General features: G+C 44.8%; 1 long non-coding RNA gene across 1 annotated transcript in view; it reads left to right on the forward strand.

Annotated features, from left to right (window-relative positions):
- The first annotated feature begins 6,036 nt into the window (after positions 1 to 6,036).
- The window catches only part of LOC106005356, a 51,956-nt gene continuing 45,123 nt past the window's right edge, over positions 6,037 to 12,869 (forward strand). Inside the window, exon 1 of the long non-coding RNA XR_001178659.2 lies at positions 6,037 to 6,216. This is a non-coding gene — a long non-coding RNA (uncharacterized LOC106005356). The remainder of the gene's footprint in view (positions 6,217 to 12,869) is intronic.

Below are 12,869 nucleotides of genomic sequence, written 5' to 3' on the forward strand. Positions count from 1 at the left end.
GATGGAGACTCAGAAAGACCTAGGTCTGAGTCCAGCTCTACTTCTTATGAGCTCTGTGACTCCTGATCCTCTGTTACTGCAGCTGCAGGGTGGGGATGTGCCCCCTCCTTCAGAGGCATATCTGATGCCATTAGGACATTGAACTAGAGGCTGTGTGCATAGGACCTGTCCTCGGGCAATTGCTCTGTGAAGCATTGGTTGTTGGTTGTACCACAAAGCCTCCTCTCCCATATTCCTCTATGGAATTAGAAGGCCAAGATTTGACTATTGGGATGGCTAATTCATTTCCAAATACATTGTTTCCAGGAAAATGATCTTTTCCAAAGTAGTTTATGGTGTTTCATGTCTTATAAACTGCAGAGCTCATAGCTTCCTGAGAAGTGTTCTTTTTTATGTTTGTAAAGTATTCCAAGAAAAATAAGTTTCTATCATGGTCCAAAAAAAAAGAAAGAAAGAAGAAAATAAAAGAAATGAAAAAGATCTTTGCCTTTGAATTCAAGAGGTGGTCAAATCTGACCAGAAAAGGACAAAAGCATATAGGAAACCTTTATTACATATTGTAGTCAGAGTTAAGTCATGATTCTGTTTTCTCTGTATTCATTCATTCATCCATTCATTCATTCACATGCTCAGTGAGTATCTGCTGAGTGCCTGGGACTGGGTACTTGGGTCCTCTGTTCGCCATCTCCTGCACCTTTATTTTCTGGGAGGGAGGCTTATAAACTAACGGTTATACCACTCTGTATACAAAGACTGTGGGAGCTGTGGTTGAGGCCACAAACTCTGGCTGAAGGAGTTGAGGGTGGCTTCCCTGAGGACAGAACTTCATTCTGTCAGAGCCCTTCAGAGCTCTGGAACATCCATGATGTGGTATAGATCTAGGCTGGCCCTACCCCTGGCTGCATGCGGTTGGCCAGAGAGGACAGGCCATCCAAAGATGATCCTCCTACCACTGTCAGCCAGCACTGGGGCTTCAGACTTGGTCAAGAGGCAAAATGAAATTGAGTCTTCCAGATTCCAACTCTGTACCTGCCCACTGTAACTGAGAATAGCCTGTGCAAATGTGTTCATGGGTTTGCCAGGCTGTAAAATCAGGCCTTGCTTGTAAGTGGGTATCTCTAAGAGACCCAGTGGGTGAGAGGAGTAGCCTTTTTTGGACCCCCAGATTCAGAATCTCCTGCACAATGGATCTCTGGTTATTCTTCCACACAGCCTACTATTATTCAGAATCACTGATGCCAGAGCAAGAACATAGAACTTGAAATCAAGTCGTGGTTCTATGGCACAGACAAGTCATTTCACCTCTTTCAGCTCTAGTTTCCACACCTGTAGCATGGAGCGTGAGAATAAACACTTCCCTTGCTCTGTGGTAGTGAGATTGAATAGAGTAATATGCACGGCCTCACCTTGTAATGATGAAATGCCTTATGGTGCTTAGTCTTCATCATTCCTTTTCAAGTTAGTGAATTCTCTTTTCAAAGAGTTCTTAACTGAATGAAAGCCTTCCATAAATTTGTTGGGGATGTATGGAGTAGTCTTTATACCTTCTAGTCCAAGTTCTAACTTTGGAGGTGCTGACCATGTAATCAGTTTGCATTGAATAAAATATGTTTTGGAAACAATGACAAAGGGTAGCTTAGATTTCTTTGTGAGTCCAGTCTCAGAAGAGACAGGTAAACAAATAATTTCAATGCAATTTGAAAATAATGTTGCTGGTCATAATAAAAGTATTAAAATTAATAATAATTATTATAATTAACATTTTTGGGGCATGACAGTGCACTGTGAACTTTGCTAAGTGTTTATTTTCTCACTTAAGCCTCATTATTTTCCCATAAGATGGGCATTATTAATTGCATTTTACGGATGATGAAACCATAGCCCAAAAAGATGAAATGACTTGTCCAAGACCATACGGTCAAGTGGGAGAGATTAAAATCCAAAGATTCAGTTCTTTAAGGTTCATACATCCAAACTTTCAAATCCAAAGCTGTCTGATTCTAAAGTTCTTCTTTTCTGTTGGTCTACAGAGTCTCCACGAAACTAGTGGTTTGCATTCACAAATTGTCAGACTTCACTCAGCCTGAAGTCCCTCATCTGAGAGATGCATTAAAGCACTAACTTGCAGACTGTTGATAACAACCCACAAGGGCGAATTGATATCACACCATGACCCAGTGCATTCACCCCCCCACACACCATATCCATATATGTTTGTGTGTGCGCCTGTGTATGCCTATGCCTCTTTATTGAAACAATTCATCTTTACTCTGATGTGTTTTTTTTTCTTTTCTTTCTTTTTCTTTCTTCTCCTCTCCTTGTAAATGTTTGTGGTGACCTGTTGATTTGATTACTTGCTCATGGGTCTGAGCTATGGTTTGAAAACCGCATCTTAAGGGACATGGAGAACAGCTTCTCTTCTATAATGGAAAGACTCGGTGGGAGAGAGAAAGCAATCTGAGAAAGATCTCATTGGTAAGCAACAAGAAAAGTGGCTGACACTCAGGCCATCCAACTGCTAGTGTGGATTTTTTTTTTCCCTTCTGTTATTAGGTCACTGTTCTAAATGCTTTATAAACACAGCAATCATTTTGGAATCCGACATCCCTAGATTCAAATCTGAACTCCACCTGGTCTAGCTATGTGACTTGAAATATGACTTCATCTCTAAGGGGCAGCCCCCTCTCTCGGAAAGGAGAGTAACAATACCTACCTTTCAGAGGGATTGAGAAGATGACTTGATACTAAGGGCTAGTACTGGGCATACATTATGTACTTAATTCAGGTGAGACACCCAGGTAACTGGGGGAGACCTCAGCTGGGGGCAGTGAAGGCTGAGAGGGTGGGCATTAATGTAACTTCATGCGTCCCCAGTATCCAGACCAACCTGAGGATCTTAGATGCAGACATAGTGTTAGTGGAGAACATGTTGGCCTTGGAGCCAAGCAGACATGGCTACAAACCCCAACTGTAGGGCCTTCTCATCTCAATGAGCCTCAATTTCCTTATCTGCAAACTGGGATATTAGAGGCTCATTCAGAGACATATTATGGGGATTCAGTGAGGAATTTTCCCCATAGTTTCTTCTTCCTCCCTGACCTTAGAAATGTTATATATCTTCAGATTTTATTTTACCTTCTTATGACAAAAAAATTCAAACACATATAAAAGTAAAAAGCTTAGTAAAATGAATCCTCATGTGTCCACCACCAAATTCCCAGCTTTCAGAGGATATCACACAGCCCCAGCCTGCTTCGCAGTGGCACCTTCCAAGGCCTTGGGTGGGTGTCAGTCCGCTAAGCCACGTCCACATTCCCGACCGGTGTAGAAGTCTAAAGGAGGGAGATCCTGATTCTGAACCCAGGGAAGAGTTTGCAGAAGAAATTGGGTTTTATGAAATAAGAATGTGAGACAGAGATTTGGGGTGCGAGTGTTCCTTGTAGGGGACACGGCACCAGCAAGGATCAGCGGGGTGAGCATGCTGTCTAAGGAATAGTAAGTATTGGCAATCTTGATGAAGTTTACTGGCAAAAGAGGAAATTGAAGCCAGATCACAAAGGACCTTGATTCACTAAAGTAGACCTTACATAAGTATCCCTCATTTTTCAAAAGTAAACGTTATTTGCTTTTCTGCAAGATCTGTCCATATTAGGACCCATTTTCATGAACCGAAATACATGTGAAGAGGATTTTTGCTTTTGCAAAAAAAAAAAAGGTGAAAAGCCAAAATAGTGTTCAGCATTTATATTGCAGTGGGCCTTATATAGTGCACACCCCCAGCAGCAGGACTGCTCCCGCCCCTGGGCCACGCTCCCCTCCCCAGGAAGGGCACTCAGTACACTACGCACCTCAGCATTAAGCCACTGGAGCTCTGAGCTGCATCTGTGAGGGTCTGTGCTTTATCTCCAATTATTCCGTGTGCTGGGAGCAAGATGTGTCCTAAGGTATCAGAAAAGCTGAAGAGGGGTTATTGTGGAGGTCTGGGACTGCTAAAAAAATTTCCGTATAAATTGATGGCAGTTGCTTCTTTGCTTTATTACTTCATTTTGGCTTAGGAAAGGTTTCAGAGGAATCTCCTTCTGGAGTGCGGGGAAATCTATATTGGACTCTCCTTTCATCTTAAGGATGCTAGAGGACACTGGAATCAAGTACTCGGAGCAGTAGAAAAGACTACGGAGATTAGGTCATTCTTTGCCCACTTCCACTCTTTTTCAGTCTTCAAGGAAAGGTTAATTTAGGTATTACGTAAGTCCATTTTCACTTACCTAATGGTTAAATAGACAAGGCAGGCAACTGAAGAGGTATCCTCAGGCCCAAGTCAAACAGCATGGAAGCATATACCTACCACATTTGCTAGCATTGCTTTTGTTATATAATAAAATCATGCTTCTTGAACAGCTGGCATTTCCTTTAATCTGACAGACACTATGAATCATACATCCTTGATAAGTGTTTCCCACTTTGCTTTTAGCCTTTGGAAAGCTCAGAACCTGGTTTGTATCCCTGCTATGCAGTGCTGGGAATCAGTCTTCTCCTGGTTTCTTTCAATGTTGCCAGCTAGTCTGCCATTCCCCTCATTTCTTTAACTGTTTCCTTTGTATTATCATGCAGATGTTTTTAAGGCACTTCAGGTTATTTGAGGGGAAGAGGAGTGGGTGGAGCTAATGTAAATGTATATAAAGGATCATATTAATTTCCAGGAAATAAAAACGAGGAAAATGAAGAATGAATCTCTACGTCCCCCCTTAATTCAGCAAATATTTAGTACTTGCTTAGAAAATACAAGAAGGAATAAGAAATTTTAGGAGAAGATGGCGGACTACTTTTGGGACAGGCGAATTCGGGGTCCTTCTGGAAATAAAGGTGTCCTACACTAAATTGGTTATGTAAGTGTGAAGCTGAAGAGCCAGGTGGATTCTGGAGAGAGAGACTTGGAAGTCCTCAATTTGTTGAAGCCTTGAGAGGGATGGTTCATCAAGAGTGGCGGTTGAGCCTCAAATAAAAGTAAAAGGAAAAGATATGTGGCCCTGGGACAATGCAGAAATTATCCCATGGTTGATGGCATACATATGCATGTTACCCATTCACCCTTGCAGCCCATGAGTGAATTATGTAACACGATATTGACTCCTAATATGGAATCATACTCGTGGATGTGGAATGTCAGTTCATACTTAGCACTAGAAAATATTTCCATGATACATACTTTTTAAGGATTTATTTTCTTTTCCTATTCAGTTTCTAAATTATTTATTTCCCCATGGTTTGAAAATAAAAGTATAATGTAGTTGGTCAAGGGATATTGTGCTATAAAAATTACATGCTCGATGTTGATGGGGAAATTTTGATTGCTTTGAGGTTGATTTTTTTCTGTGTTTGGCACATGCGAAATGAAGCAAATTCATATTATGAAATACTAAGTTTTCTTTTTTTATTTGAATGAAATGCTTTCAAATTTAAGATCAGAGCTGGCTTACCAGTATTTCCCAAGTAAAACGCCATCAAGTACAAATATTACAAAGGACCTGAGTTTTCTTGTGAAGTAGTCTACACATTTACATGAGAAAAGAATTTTTGAAAAGTTCCTACTCTCCTCATCCCTCTATGCAGTGCTGGTTAATTAATCAATCATAAATAAAAGATGAAAGTATGTGAACCTCAAATCCTTGTGTTCTGGAAAAAATAGAGTCACAGAATAATTAAAATAAATTTCAACTAATGAGAACCAGAAACAATGACCAATGGAAATAGTGAAAACAGCTGGGTCTAACAGGTCAGAACTTCACAGAGAATGAACAGTGGATTATTCCAGCTTGCTACTGTGGCTGCTTAGGGCCTTTGCACTGGTTGAATGACCATTGGTGAGAGCAATGAGGAGCTCTCTCTATTTTTTTTTTTTAAGAGTATACTATTTAAATGTTTTTTCAACTTCAACACCAACTTTTTTTTAGAGTATGCTATTTAAATGTTCTTTAAATTTCAGGCTTTTTAATGTGCTTTCTCATCTGGCTTCCGTCTCTCTGCAGATATATTGGAATTCCGGGCCCTTCTGCTGGATTCCATCATCTTGAAACTTGAGTCAGGTATAGACACTCCACCTGCCAACTGCTGTGGCAGAGCAGGTAACTGAGGTACAGAGTTTCTACATGACATGGTTCATCTGGAAGTAGGAGTGGTTCCATTTCATCTTACATGCTGCTTGGGGCTGTGTCTGTGGTGAGTAAAACCCACTTCCCCATCTAGGCATCAGGATAGAAACATTTTCCAAGCTTCCTCAGTTAGTTTGGGCCCGGGAATGAGTTCCTGATGAAGGAACTTGAGCACAAATGATGTCCGTGAGTGTTTTCATGTCATGTGCACACCCATCACCTGGCAAATCTTGTTAATGTGCAGGTTCAGTAGGTTTGGAGTCGGGGCTGTGATTCTGCATTTCAGTAAACCCTCAGGTGATGCCAGTGCTATAGGCTTCATAGACAATCCTTCAAGTATTAGAAATGGACACTAATTCCAGCCTGGCCATAAAGTGTCCTACAATGACTTCCACGATCTTAGAGCCCTGTCTGCACAGCTGGAAGCAAAACACTTGGGATGCAGAGATTATAAGGGATTAGAAATTATAAGGGAAGGAGATTAGATTCTTGCCTCAGTAGCTGGTGGAGTTCTGCCCTGGGGAGCTGCCTGACCTCAGAGGGACTGGGGGTAGAGTGAGAAGCCGTAGTAAGTCATGAGTGTCAGGGTTCACTTGTTACTGCAGCAGGGCTTAGTTGCATTCTCTCTATCAACTGTCTTCCCTGAGTCTTTCCTTGACTTAAAATTTTGGATTAACTTAGTAAACTTGCCAAATACCAACTTTGTATTAGTTATACCTCTAAGTGCTGGAAAATACGTTGATGAAGCAGGTGGAGTTCTTTCTCCACGGAGCTAGGAGGGGAGATTAAAAAATGGGGTCAAATAATGAGTCGATAAATACCAAAGGTGTCAGTCCCTAAGAAGTGTGCTGCCTGAGCTTAGAAGGCAGGAGTGGAGGTCCTAGTTGTGGGCGTCAGGACAGGATTTCTACAAGTGATTATATTGACATCAGCCTTGAAAGATGGGTATGGTTTGAACTTCTAACAATTAAGATAGGGAAGAGCATTTCAGGGACGTTGAAAGGATAGAGTAGCAGAAAGGCGCACAGGGAAATGTGAAACCTGCCATGGGGACCAAGTGTAGGATGAAGGAGTGGATGAAGGTATGTACGGTGGGAATGAAGGTCAGAGTGAGATCATGCAGCACTTGGAATGGCAGTCTGAAGAGCTTGGATTTTATCCTGAGGAGGCTGGAGAGCTCTAGGAGGGTTAAGTTGGAGAGCTCTCTCCCTGGGCACAGTGAGAGGGGAGCAGGAGCAGAAGGTCCTGAAACCACCCTCTTCCCTCTCCTGCTACACTTGAACTAGTGTACTGATGCTGAGCACGAAGATGAAAAAGACAGGGAAATATGCCAACATGAGAAGGAAGAGAGGATTGCAGCTTCCCCGCCCTCATCCCGTCTTCAGAAATGAGGAAGCCAGGACCTCCGGCTTCTTACTCCAATGTCCATATTTTCTGCATTTGAGTACCATGTTACTGTGGTGTCATGAGCACCCCCGGCGTTGTCCTTGGTGAGCCTGCATCAAACTCAGTACAGCATAGTTCATACCTTACAGTTTGGCCGCCTTTGCACATTTTAATTTAAATAGTTTTGAGTCACTTCAATTGGGAAATTTACCGAAATTCTATTTCACCATGATATGCCAACAGCAAGTTTAATTTTTTGAAAGATTTTATTTATTTATTTGACAGAGAGCACAAACAGGGAGAGCAACAGAGGGAGAGGAAGAAGCAGGCTCCTCACTGAGCAGGGCTCAGTCCCAGGACCCTTGATCATGACCTGAGCTGAAGGCAGACCCTTAACCCACTGAGCCACAACCAAGCACCCCTCAACAGCAAGTTTTAGACTCAGTTTAAACAACTACATTTCACTCCAAAGGGACTTCATCCAGACTTGCTGTTCCTCTTTTGGGGTCTGTGCCAGACCTAGGAGAGGGTTTAGGAAAGGTTTATCGGTCCCTCAAGGGCTGTCTTTGTCCCTTGGCTGGCCAGATTAGAGCAATGAGGAACCAGCTTCCACTCTTCTTCCCCGTCCGCATCTTCCCCAGGTCCTCATCTTCCCCAGATTCCAGGCAGGGACCTGTATGGGAGGAGCCCTATAAACCAATAAAGGAGCTCAGCTCATGCACTCTTGCCCAGGGCTGACTATAGAAAGATGTGCTTTCTTTAGGACCTCGGGATTGCACTGTCCAGAAGTGGCTAAAGAGAAGGCTTCTTACATGTGTGGTCAGACAGAAATTTGTTTGAACCCTAGCTGCCGCTTCTTGCCGTATGGTCTGGAACAAATGATTTACTATCCCAGAGCTGAGGTTTCTGTGGTGGCAGATGGGGCTGGCAATTAGCTGACAGAGTTGTATGAGGGTTCTGTGAGATCCCAGGGATGAAGTTCTGAGCGCCCTATGCTGCACACCATACCAAGGATCCAATCAGAATCTCGGTGGCTATCCCAGCCCTGGGGTGTACTCACAGTTCATGTTACTTGCTCTAGTAAACAAATCTGAAAGTTTCAGTGGCTTCAAAATAATAAAGCTTTATTCCTCACTCACCAAACTGTCTATGTGGGTGTTCCTGGTCGGCAGGAAGCCTTCCACGTGGTGAGTCAGCGACATAAGCTCCTTCCACCTGTGACTTCTTTCTCTCTGGGATGAAAAAAGGGAGGGCGGGGGAGGCATGCCTTGGCCCAGGAGGGAGACACACATCACTTCCGCTGGTTGGTCAGCAGCAGTCGCATGGCCCCCCCAAGAAGCCAGGGGTGCTTGGAAGTGGGATGGCTGACATGGCAGCCATGTCCCTGGGTAGTTCCATGCTATAGCGGGGGGGGGGGCGGGAACCTCTGGGGAACAGTTAAATTAGTTGTCACTGCCGCAGGAGGGGAGGACTGAGGCGGGATTGGGGTCTGGACAGGGAGGCCAGGTTTACAGAGGTGGAAACAACGTGTCAGATTCCCATTTCTTTCCTCTCCGTCTCTTGGAGAGCTCATTCTGGCAGATCCTGCCCCATTTGGAACCTGGCTGTGAGCAAGAAAACATCTGTGGTCGGAAAGCGGGGGCAGTGAATCAGGTCTGTTTGGGACTCGGAGAGAGGATGGCCTTGAGCCCTTTGCTTGGCAAACAGCTCCCTCCCACAGAGATGCGAGAGGCCATCTGTCTGTCCACTTTGACACTTTCACCCAGTGACCTTCAGGGCTTCATACACCTTCCCCATAAGTTGGAGCACGCTCAGCACAGACTGTCCTTGCATTTGACCAAAACTGACTCACTGAGGGTCTGAGTGAGAGGAGAAGGCAAAAGCAGACAAACAGGCGCTGAGGACTTTGCCATCCCAGACCTGTGTCGTGTAAACAGGCTGTCTGCTTCCCAGCCAAGGAATGAGTCCGGACTTGGGTCGAATTGGAGCCTTGACAGCTAATCCCCACAGCCTTTGACTGTGGAGCACTGTGTTCAGATGGGGCAGGCTGCCCACACTGGGGCACAGGGGAGAAGCAGGATGGTGGCGAAAGAATGCGGCTTTGGGGTCGGACACAACTGCTCCCTACCACTTACGCAGCTCTGTGACCTTGGATAAGAGTCACTGAATCTTTCTCAGGCTCATTTTCCCTATATGTGAAATTAGCACAACACAATGGACAACAAAGGCTTCGGGACCTCGCCAGCACATACATACAAGTAATAGTCTCCCCTGTTCCCTCTACGTACTGGAGAGAAATCTGTCACCTCCTCAGTGAATTAATTACGTAATAGTCAGTAGCCACCATTTCTTGAGCTCCTCTCCTGAGGTGTTTAGTCCTTGCAACAACTGTAGGATAAATTGTATTGTTCCCATTGTATGGGTTTGGCCAGGGAGACTCAGGGATTATGAGAGAGATAGTGATTTTGCTCTTTCTACTGCCCTGTCACTGAGGAGAGAAGGAAATAACAAAGGAAAAAGAGTCAAAGGAACATACCGGGGCTGGGGGTTAAATGTCAAGTCCAGAAGTCCAGAAGGTATGGACTTTAACCCCCGTCTGGCTGGAATAATAGACCTTCCATTATAATCTACTTCCCCCTGTGTTATTCACTTGTATGTTTAGTCATCAATGTATCTATTACTAATTAATTAGCAAACATTTACTATGAACTTCTTATGTCTTAGAGCCTTGCTATTCTCAAAACGTGGTGTCTGGGCAGGAAGCCTCAATGTTGCCTGGGATTTTGTTAAAAATACAGAATCTCAGGGGTCCCTCCAGGCCCCCTTTGTGGGGATCCGTAATTGTCAAGATCCCCAGGTGATTCATAGCGTACACTCAGGATTGAAAACCACTCTCCTGATGCTTCCACCTTGGCAGAAACATTTACAGAGGCAACCCCTCTTCTTAGGACCCCTGCCTTCCTTGCCCACACGAGAAATAGCAGGGATGTCCTAGAATAGGCTTTGCCCTGAGCTTAATGCTTCTGTGATTGTCCAGAGCCTGGGTGACCCCTCCACACCAGGGGTGGATACATGGGCTACGTCCTGGGTCTTGACAGATGGGAGGTGCCACAAAAAAAGGCTGCCACCTTAGTGTTTGGGACCTCTTATCTCCTCTTCCTCCCTAGCATCCACCCTTAGCCCCCCACTAACCTTAGCATCAAAGTCATTCACATAGATGCTTATTAGGCTGGAGCAGGAATGCCATGATCTTAGGATATAGCTCGGCCCCATCTATCCCATTGTGGCCAGGGATTGTTTGTGGGGATTCTCAAATATGGAAAATGGGAATCACTTCCTGCCCAATTTGAAAGAACCTGGCTATTTAATAGGCACCAACTGAAGACTAGGCCCAGCATGCGTTAAGTTTGTTCCCATGAACACTTTTGGGAAGCCCTGACAATATTTACCATCATGGAACGTCTGCCGCATGCCAAGCTCCAGGAGGAGTGAGAGCACATCCCTTGTTAAATTCTTGTGATGCCTTTGGGTAGGCAGCCTCATTCCCATTTTCAGAAGAGCATACTGAGGCTTGGAGAGCCTGGTTAGCTTGACCAGAGTCACAGAGGCAATGAATGGTAGTGCAGGACTCCATTCATGCATTTTCCAAAACTTGGAATGGGAATTTAAATAGGGGAAGCCATGCACTTTTCACAACTAGGAATGGGAATTGACATTCAAATAAAGGGAAGACTCATCAGTGGGCCTTTGGAATGTATTTCATAGGCTGCTATTGCCCTGCCCCATCTGAGGGGCGGGGGAGGTAGGAGAGGGAGGAGGAGGAGGATGGGCAGGTCAGTCAAACACGGGGGTTGTCTTGTTTCTAGTATATTAAGAGCCATCCCCACTCCTGAGCGTCTTCATTTCAGAGAAGGCTGGATGAGGTCACCGGGACCAAGAAAATGGCTGATCCTGGGTGAACTCCCCGTGTTAGTGTTTGCCCCACCCCCCACTCTCAGCCAGCAAGTGCTGATAGCAGAGCAAACCTCTCGAGTACCTGGCACGTGGCACAGGCAGCCCCACAGACCAGCACAGAGGCCTTACCACCTATTCCCGCCTGGACCGGTTCCCCCAGGAGCTCGTTTGGAAGCTTAGAGCCTTGTGTAGCACAAACAGGACTGTGCAGTGGGCCTTAGCTTCATGGCAAAGGACTGACAGCTTCTTAACTAAACAAGCACCAAAGATTTGCTGATTGTATGTAAGGAAGCTGTTGTATGTGCTCTTCCTTTGGGAGCATAGAGTGGAGTGAGTACCCTCTGATAAGTAGTTTAGGATCCCCCTCCTCCATCCATTAGCTCCATGATTTTTGTCCAAGTCAAGCAATCTCTCTTGGTCTTGGGTGGATTCGTTTGTTCATGGGACATTCCCATGAGATACACACTTCATTTCTTGGTACAGGTCCTGACTCCAAATGGGTGTTCAAGCAATAATTGCGATGATTATTCCATTTTGCCACATGGAAGTTACTTGAATATAAACATCTTATATTCACTTACATTGAGCACAGCACTTTCCGTTTTAGGTTGTAGAAATCCAACTTGACACTAGCCTAAGTATAAATGAACAAATGAAATTCTATGCATCTGGCAAGTCCATGGCTGATCTACCTCCAGGCTGGATTTAGGGGTTCCAGCTGTGACATCAGAGCTCAGCCTCTCCTCTCCCCTTAGCTCAGTGTCCTTCTGGGTATGGGTCTGATCCCGTGAACAGGCTTTGGTCACCAGGGCTCCAGAGTCACATGTTTTCGAGCTTATTGACTTCCAATGCCCATTTATCCATCCAGGCGAGACTTTGATGGGCCTTGCTCGGATGACAGGAGTGCACCTGGACCAATCACCATTGCTAAAGGCACAGAGCTCTGAGACAGGCTGATCTGGAGTCACATGACCGACCCTGTGATCAGGAAGGGGACGCTGGCAGATGTGGACACTATATAATGGGGAGACACTGAATGACGAGGAGAGCTCTGCCAAAGACAGGAATTATGGTGGGCAGATAAAAACAAAGGCTATCCACCGCACCGCAAGAGCACTAGCATAAGAAAGTACATGCACCTGCTTCTTCCTTAGGTCTCACTATGATCAGTGTTAGTCCAGAACCGTTGTTCCTGAAGTCATGGTCTAGAACTATATATAGCTTCCAAGTAAAAGAGAAGAACTGAGGGAGGCAAATCTGAACTGTAAGTGGGACCCCCAGACTGTGTCTGTCACTTTGGCTTAGAACAGATGGAACTCAGGGCAAAATTTCACTCAACCAGCTGGGCGTCACTCGGATGTCCTTTGCTCTCCTTGCGTT

This window comes from Mustela putorius, unplaced genomic scaffold (assembly GCF_011764305.1).
Source record: "Mustela putorius furo isolate JIRA1106 unplaced genomic scaffold, ASM1176430v1.1 tig00000580_pilon_pilon_pilon, whole genome shotgun sequence".
NCBI lineage: Eukaryota > Metazoa > Chordata > Mammalia > Carnivora > Mustelidae > Mustela > Mustela putorius.